Source organism: Periplaneta americana, chromosome 6, assembly GCF_040183065.1.
Source record: "Periplaneta americana isolate PAMFEO1 chromosome 6, P.americana_PAMFEO1_priV1, whole genome shotgun sequence".
NCBI classification, from domain to species: Eukaryota; Metazoa; Arthropoda; class Insecta; order Blattodea; family Blattidae; genus Periplaneta; species Periplaneta americana.
The window spans coordinates 96,968,226-96,977,887 of NC_091122.1; the positions used below are offsets into that span (position 1 = coordinate 96,968,226).

A 9,662-nucleotide genomic window follows, 5' to 3' on the forward strand; every position below is an offset into this window, starting at 1 on the left:
TGCACACTGACACAAATTACAAAATAATATTTTATTGTCAGTTGATAAACCATCTTCTTTAAATTCTGAAATGTAACTTGTTAGTTTTGATTTTAAATTGACTGAATGACGTACTTTTGGCATATTTACCGTCTTTATAGTATGATTTACAAAACTGAACCTATGTGTACTCTGACTGGCATTTAACTGTTGAGCTGCACAACTGAAGTCTGTTAAAAATTTTAAATTAAATTAATACAGTTTTGTAACTTACTTTCCCATTGTTGATAGGACTGCTAATTTTCAAATAACTCTGATGTTAAAGGGATTACTGAACATGTGTTTAAATCTCTATTGTTGAAATGTATTTTTAAAAGTTAATGGAATTTTGTTTTGTTTTATTGTTAAACCTAATATAATATGGACTGTTTTATATGAAATATGGAAAATATATGGAAATTAACGAAAATATGTACTAAACTCTAAAATATGGAAAAATATGGAAAATAAAAGTAGGATTTTTCAACCCTACACATTGTGAAACATAAAGATAATGCAAAATATAAATTATATTAGCTTTATAAGTAAATATGTATTTACATATAAATCCTTTCCCTGGTTATAACGCTATTATTATTATTACTACTACTACCACTACAACTGTATTTTTCTATTATGTATAATAAGTCTAATTCTGTACCTAATACATTTTCATTTTTGTATTTCTTTGTTTCAACACGGCTGCCAGTACGGCTCCATAATAATCGAAGGAACCGACATCTATTTTCATTTCTGTATATTACTTATTCTCTACATTACACTATTAGACCTACACTTTCAACCAAAGCTAATAGCTCTGACAATCCACGATCCGCCACAGCTCCGAGCACGGCTCTGACTATTTCTCTGGGCCTCTTCTCCGAGAGGAAAAGCGTGCTCCGACGTCACAACTCGACCAGTTGGTAACTACTGTTTTAGAAGGACAGATTCTTTTCACGACAAAATTAGCCTACTTATATTTTAGAAGTATCTCTACTTCATTATTTGAGTATGTCTACTCTAGGATAACATCTCATCCCACGGCCGGGGACTCGTCTGTAGAGGCTAGTGAGCCCCGTTGCGGTGCACTACTGCCCCATGTGTTGGACGGGGAGGGCCCAGATAAAATAAACTGATGTTGATGGGGCAAATATATGCACCGCAGTGTCAAACCTGTTTTGTTAATTTTGTAAACAATTACTATACTAATTTATTTTGCATTTTGCGCATTTATTATGACAATAGCCTATACACTAAGATAATAGGCCTATACCCAGAACGTGTTTCACGATAATCGGTCAATTCATTGTGGAGTTACCGGTATGTCATTATTGTTCTTCTCTCTGCTCATAACATTTACCATTCAGTGAAATATTCCAGCATATCTGGGTTAAATACTGGTACCACATAGCCAGACGTAAGAGACAAACCAGTTTATTTGAAAGAAAGCTAAACTACGTCCACAAGGAGCAAGCTGTTTTTACTTCGGCAACCAGCACTAATGAAGCATTATGAGCAAGTCATCGAGTTGCAGTTTGCATTGCAAAAATCAGTAATCCACGTGCAGTTTCCAAAAATCTGATTGGATGTGGTGCAAATAATGGTTGGTGAAAAAAAAGCTGATAAGTTCAAGAAAATACCTGTCTCCAATAACGAAGGATAAACGAAAGTTTTAGAATGTACGTATTCTTGAAAATATTAAGAAGTGCGTGTACCTACTTATGGACAATTCTACACATTTCCAATTGTGCCCAAATAGTCTTTGAAAGATGCGATACAGGGAAGGGTGTTACGGAAGATATTTTATTTTGTAAACCACTAGAAGCTAGTACTACCGGAAAATGTCTATTCTAGACATTCATGCAAAACACTATTAATTACGATATGGACGGGACCAAATGCAATGGTATATGCACCGATGCACTGTGGTGTATCTGCTCAGTCTAGCCGGCCAAAAGTCGATTTCATCAAACTTGTCTCGGGTAAAAATTAATTACTATCTGAAAGAGTTGAATAGTCAGGGAACCATAAACCACCCTTTTCTCCTCCCCTGTGTTATAAGCAGACCACTTCACTCAGTCGAAATTCGATCTTCTCAGATAGTGAGCGTATCTGTTCTGTTCTCGGCGCTCTGTGTCTGTCTACATTCAAGGTTAATTCTCTTTGTTTGGGAAAATGGTACATGTATTAAGGCTATGAACTGTACTGAAGAGGGTAAGTGAGAATATATGTAACGAATTTTAATCACGATTTGTATTAATTTTTATACAGTAAAAAGTTGCATTAAAATAATAATTTATGAACAATTTATATGACAGATTTAAAGTTAGCCGAAAGCATTTGTTTCATTTCAGGGTACGTCCCGATATTTCTTTTTACACAAATATAAAGACAATTTGTTTTAACTCTAAAAAAATAGTAACCATGGATTCGCGTGGATGTACTTTTATTAGGCCAAAGAAATTCTTATTGTCATAAATATAAATTTTCTAGACCCAGGTATTATCAGTCTAGTATATACAATCACGAAGCTCAATACGTAGGGAATATGCATCCATAGATGGTTACTAACCAATAGGATCGCTACTATCGCCTCATCACAGACAATGCGAAATAGTACCGGCACAGTCTATTGTTCCTAGTACTCTCATCACCTCAAGCTTCGTGACTGTATATACTAGACTGTGGTATTATGTTTCATATATTTTTTTTCTTTACTTTTAAAACCTAGACGTTTGAGATGAGCAGGGCATGAAGCACGTATGGGCGAATCCAGAAATGCATATAGTGTGTTAGTTGGGAGGCCGGAGGGAAAAGGACCTTTGGGGAGATCGAGACGTAGATGGGAAGATAATATTAAAATGGATTTGAGGAGGTGGGATAATCTTGCTCAGGATAGGGAGCAATGGCGGACTTATGTGAGGGCAGCAGTGAACCTCCGGGTTCCTTAAAAGCCAGTAAGTAAGTACTTTTAAAACCACCAGGAGTCAAAATTATGATCAGTGAATAATTATTTGACATCATGCGGAAACACAAGAATATAAATATAAAAGAATAATTGGAATTCGTCGAAATTTTTTTATTGAACCGTGGAGATTACACAGAAGCACAGGGGGAAAAAAAGAAGAAAATCAAACAAATTTTCTTATGTAAAATCTGAGGTCATACAGCGGTAGCACACAAGAAAGAAGAAACGTTTTAAAAAATCATGATTGGCTTCACAGTACGTTTGAGCTACCAAAAACAACATGCGATCAGTAAGCGCAACGAAGACATCATAGGAGTCGAGTAAGCGAAGTAAAAGAACCAAGCAAGAGAAGGTACGTAGTATTACTCGACCGAGGCGAGTGGAGCCGCGAGCGTAATGTGAACTATCGCGATGCGGCATTACGAACGCAGAAGCAGTAGCGCCACGGCTCCGGGCTGCAGTACTCCTCTGGCCTCGGTCGAGTAATAACTGCAAATTCGGACGAATTAATTTTTGCAACCAACATGTTTTCTGAAGAAAATACTGCAAAAGCTTCTTTCAGCTGAACATATATCTAAGATCCATGAAAATGACGCAAATGCTCCTTTAGCTATCCTTCTCCGAATAAGTTCTGTGTAACCATATATTACTTTATCACATCACAGATAGCCTCTAGTACAATAATTTTCATTCTCTCTTACAGCCCTAGCAGTTTTGATTTTTATGACAAATAACATATTGGCTAAAACAAATTAAAATTAAATGATTTCTCATTCAATATTATATACAAGAGAGACAACTAATAGTACCAATTAATATGGTATGTGGACATCTTATTTACCTTACCTATCTTATTTACAGAAAGTCGAAATCAATACAACTATGAAATCTACCTGACATGGGAAACTACTAATAATGGAATTCCTCAAGGATCAATATTAGGTCCCCTGCTTTTTCTAGTGTTCATAAATGATCTTGCCCCCCTAATAAAATATATAGGTTATCTCATATTATTTGCAGATGACACAAGTATAGTAATTACAGCCAATAACTCCAACACATTCCAATCTTCAACAGAGGAAATTTTCTTCAAACTATGTGACTGGTTCTCAGTCAAAAAATTAGTATTAAATTGTAACAAAACTAACATAATTCAATTTAAATCCTGTCCAAATTCAACCTCGCAAATTTCAAGCGCAATAATTAACAGTAGATCCCTATTAGAAATAACAACCAAATTTCTTGGCTTAAAAATCGATAATGTGTTAAATTGGAAAAATCATATTAAAGAAATTATCCCCAAACTAAATTCAGCATGTTTTGCTATTAGATCTATGCAAAAGACAGTAAATATCAATACCTTAAAAACAATATACTTTGCATACTTCCACTCGGTAATGAGATTTGTAATAATATTCTGGGAAAATTCCACAGATAGTAACAGTATATTCCTATTACAAAAAAAGTAATTAGAATAGTAGGTGCAAAATCTAGGGAATCGTGTAGGAATATTTTCAAAAAACTACAAATAATGCCCATGGGTTTTCAGCATACTTTTTCATTAATAATCTTCCTCGTATATAATCGTGAAAATTTTGTAACTAATTCAACAGTTCATAGCATAAATACACGTCAAAAAATGATTTTCATACTCCATTGGCAAGTCTATCGTGTTATCAAAGATGAGTGCGTTATAAGGCAGTAACAATTTTTAATAGCCTCTCTATCGATATAAAAAATGAAACTCAAAACATAAGATTATTTAGGGCCAAATTAAAGAAGTACCTAATTTCTCACGCCTTCTATTCTGTAGGTGAATTCATTACATTCAATAACGCTTCATAAATTGATACTAAAACTTTGTGTTGTGCTAGTAGATTATATTGTAAATCTTGTCTGTATATATTTCATCTAGACTGTGACTATAAATGAAGACTTTATGATAGTTATTAAGTTTTTTGACTTGTTCCATATTCTAGCTGTGAAGCAATGTATGAATACCATGGAATGTTAATAAATGCAATACCTTCCTGTAATAACAAAGAAATTGTCTTAGTGTCAAGGCTGTAGCAGTGAATGAAAATGATTATGCTAGGGAATGAGTGAATTAACATTATTTCCGTACTAAGGGCCTATGATCAGGCTTGAAAAACAATTAGATTAATTTGAAAAGAAAGAAAACACATTTTAATTGTCACAGAATATCTTAAACCAGTAAATAAACACTTTCTGAACCAATTAAGTAAAATAATTTTGGTCAGCTATATCAGGCAAATATCACTACGATGATGGCGCAATGCAATAATGCGACATACAAGTGATCTCACCGTCTGATTATAAGAGAGAATGCCAAATGCCACACTGTTTTTTTACATCGAGAATCTTTCATTAAAATAATTACCGTCTGAAATGGATGTCATTAAAGTGGTGAACTCCGTCAAAGAAAGAGCTCTGAAATCCGTATTTTCAGCAAAAATTTGTGAAGACATGGACGTAAGATGTATTTCGTCCGTGTCTTCACAAATTTATCGTAAGGTTGTGGATCGTGACATTAGATTTTGTTTGTTCAGGCTTTTGGTAACCCTGCATATATGCTTTTTGGTATTATAAGCACACAAATAGAAATATAATTGTGCTAAGTTTGTGGAAAGTCTTTTTTTATATGTGTGTATGTGTAAAAATTAGGGTCTCAATTTTCAGAATTTTTTTTTAAATATGGAGTTGTAATAAATCAGGAGGTTTTAGAAATTGAATCTGTTTTTCGCCATTTTTCAGTAATTTTCATTCCTGAAAATCCATAAAATACGGCCATTTTTAAAGGAGAAAAAAAAAAGAGGCCATCATAACGAACTACCTTTCACCAAAAATTAATACCGATCGAGTAGGCGAAACCTACAAGTTAATGCACAGCGTTAAAAGAAGTACTAAACAGAAAGATGGCACTTCTGTTTCCGTAGAAAATGTTCCAAGCAGAATGCTAAAAGGAGTGATCGTCCTGTACAATTTCCAAACGCCATATTGCCAATATTTTATTCAAGTTAGGAATGGGTGAATTCTAAGAAGTCTAACGTAGCTAACACCACTGAATATCCCATGCACACACTTCATCACTACTCATGGGTCACTATCGTCAGTGCAATCATCTTCTCAGGATTCCCCAGAAATAAATTAATTTCTCGTTCTGGAAGGAGGGGACAATCGTCAGCGAGTAAACATTGTAGTAAAACAATTAAAATGAAGTTGTTTTAATGTGATAATTATGTGGCTTCACTCTTTCAGTGACAAGTGTCCATTTCCAAACGCTCCCATGTCCAAAATGTTTCTTATCATAAACTTCAATAACCACTTATTTCATGATTTACTACGTTAAAATTAGGTTCAAGATGTTGTTGTTTAGTCAACTGTCCGAAAGCAGGTTTGACCCTCATAAGTAACACCAATAAGGCATCACTCATGAGGCAACTAGGCCAGGAGATAATGGTGTAGGGTGGCCATTCCTTTCCCCCTCCATTGTATACATCGCCGATTAGCTACATATTCCACTAATCAGACTTCAGATGCACACAAACAATTATTCTTTCTCTGACACATATCGTTAAGTGAAATATACTGCCTGATGAAAAACATACATATCAGCCAGAACCTCAGAGTTTTAACGTTCAAGGTGATGCAACAAAAATTTAGATTTTTTCCTTTTTTTTCAAAGTAAGCTTCAAAGATATCTTTCGATTTCATCTTCCTTCAATAATAATTATTGTTCCTAGACTTTTACTGAGTGTACAAAAGTCTCTTCGGAGATGGACTACTGAATGTGTTGTTAGATTCATTACCTGACAAAATTCTCGCAGGCTTTCAAATGAACTCTTCATAATGTCTATCTCAGGCACGATAAATGAAACGGATTGCTTAGAATGCTTAGATACTTTTAACAATTTACACTGAACTTGTGTAGAAATCGCCCATCCTAAGTATCAGAGTCCGTCCGATGCCTATTACTTCGGGAAAGACCTCAGTACTCAATTTAACAAGAGGGTGAGTGGATTTCGGGGCCTTTCTGAAGTTTGGTAACAAGAAAATTCAGCTACCACCAAAATTAAATAATAATAATAATAATAATAATAATAATAATAATAATAATAATAATAATAATAATAATAATTGCCATAACACTCATTTCCAATGACTATGACCTTTGCTCCTCGCTCTTGCAGACACAATATACACAAGTGGCATGTTTCCAGCATTGCGAAAAATTACTGCTCCAGATAACCCAGAGCAAGGATAGGTGACACACCCACTCACTTCAGGAAGAAGATAAATAAATGCCCACTTCCCTGCCGGCAATTAGAATCCCGACTCGCTGTTTTTACTAATTGCAAACGTTACACACCTCGGTCTGGTTATACTGCACACATTATAATAGCTAATATTTCAACCATAGTCTACAATTACACTCTACAGTAACGCTTGTACAGCTATCTGATCAAGACTCGAGTTACACATACTCCCAACATCTGATCATCATCTACAATAACATTCGTACTCACTGTCACTGTAATTCGAACATCACAAACTTAATTTACCGGTATTACGTTTAGCAATCTTTTACACGCTATATACAGTAGTTACGATGATGTCACAGGAGACGGTACTGCTCTTTCAAGCATCAGCAGAAAACAATCCTTCAGACGACGTGTACCAAAAGCGAGCAAGTCTCATTGCGTGTACAATCGTAACGTTTTAAATTTCCAAGTTTGTTTTCTATTCCTGAAAATATTTTTTGTATAGAGAAACCTCAAGAGACATTTTAATCAGTGTAAAATTATAAGTTGGGTAGAGTAAACTATATTTCACTTAAGTTCTACAGTAAGCAATGACAATATCGAGAAGCAGGTCTATACGTACCGGCACGGCTAGTACTCTGTCACAGCACGCGATGATCTGTCTGCTCTGGCCTGGCAAGGCCTTGGGTGCTTCGAGAACTCGCAGGCCTGCCACCCACACAAACATAAAGTTACCAAGAGCTGAAACTGCAGTTGCAACCATGCTCAAACGTAGGCGATTTTATTTCGCGTGTTGACATATTCAAGGTCATGGAGTGAAAGGCCGTGAGTTAATTTCCAGGTAGCCTACCTTATGGCTAGCCAAAGTTGATCTCTGACGTTTGTTAAGCACGTACTTGTAAAAGAAGTGCAGCTTGTTAACATTCAATTTTTATTGCTGATTTTGTTTGTGCTTTCATAACAAAGCCACGGGCGGCGCCAGCAGTGGAGTTTTGGTGGTCTAGTGTCCACCCATCTGCACCCCCGCCTACAAGGCAGGAAAGAATTTTGAAAGAACACATACACCCATTGGTGCCTATTAGGAGGTATCTGAGCCCCCCCCCCCCGACTCTACAATATTTACTTTTAGGTTGATTCATTTATGTGAAAAATTAAATGCTATACCGGTATGTTGGAATTGTGTGTAAATAACTATTAATAATAGTCAATCATCATTCATTTACTTAGCAGTTTTGTAGAAGATAAAAAATACTGGACTTGGAAAACAGAACTTTAGGAGCATTTTCTAAAAGAAAGAGAAATCTACAGCTGTGAATGATTCGGTAGCCGAACGGCCGCGCTCATGTACAATACAGCACACCGCACCGTGAACTTAACCCGGCTATGGTATGGATGATGATCATAAGTGAATTAATGATTGCGAAATGAGTCCGAGATGCAACGACGAAAGTTACCCAGCAATTCTGTTTTAATTGGTTGAGGAAAAACCCCGGTAAAACCTAACCAGGTAATTTGTCCCAATTAGGCTTTGAACTCGGGCCTGCTCGTTTCATGCTCAGACGTGCTAACCTTACTCCACAGCGGTGGACAACTTAACAGAGTTACTCAGTTTTTTAGCCATTGTATGCACAGATTTCATTTTCAAAATTTACTAATTTTTATTTTAATTCTATTAAAAAGCAATACTTTCATTTATACTGACAAAAGATATGTGTATTTCATTTGTGTTCAGCTATCACAATTTTATTTTATATATCTTTTTCTGTAAGGGAAGGGCAAAATAGCAGAGAAATTGTTTGTTTTAAAATTCATTCGTGTAAACAAACCAGAGAAAAATAAACTGATAATAAACAGTCCAACTTCCTTATATTGTGGCATGATTGTTCAAATCCTTAGTACTGCATTCCAGAGAGTACATCACTCACTTCTTGTTGCCATTTTATCGATTCAGCTACAGCATCCAATTCTGACATTCCGCGACTTACCAAATCGCCATCTGTCCGAGGGAGCTACATTCCCCGGTCTGCCTTAGTCCGCTATTAAAGTCCCTAAGCCTCCTTGGGATCTGTGCAGCTCTCCAAGACAGAAGACATATGTAGGCGAATCACTGTACGACGTCTGAACGATTTCCTAGTCGACCTGAAACTATTGAATATTATATATATATATATATATATATATATATATATATATGAAGACGAAATGAGTCCGAGGTTCAACACCGAAAGTTACCAGCAATTCTGCTTCAATTGGTTGAGGGTGAAAACCTGAAAAAAAAACATCAGATGACTTGTAACAACCAAATTTGAACCCGGGAGGCTCGTTACACGGTCAGATAAGCTAACCTTTCCATCCCAGTGATGGACTATTCCCCTGTGTTACCTGAATCACGG

At 35.8% G+C, this 9,662-nt stretch overlaps 1 protein-coding gene across 1 annotated transcript in view; it reads right to left on the reverse strand.

Annotated features, from left to right (window-relative positions):
* Positions 1-8,028, reverse strand: part of LOC138701522 (synaptic vesicle membrane protein VAT-1 homolog) — a 49,481-nt gene extending 41,453 nt beyond the window's left edge. The window contains exon 1 of the mRNA XM_069828499.1: positions 7,892-8,028. The gene's annotated coding sequence lies outside the window, so the exon portion shown is untranslated. The remainder of the gene's footprint in view (positions 1-7,891) is intronic.
* Positions 8,029-9,662: the final 1,634 nt, after the last annotated feature.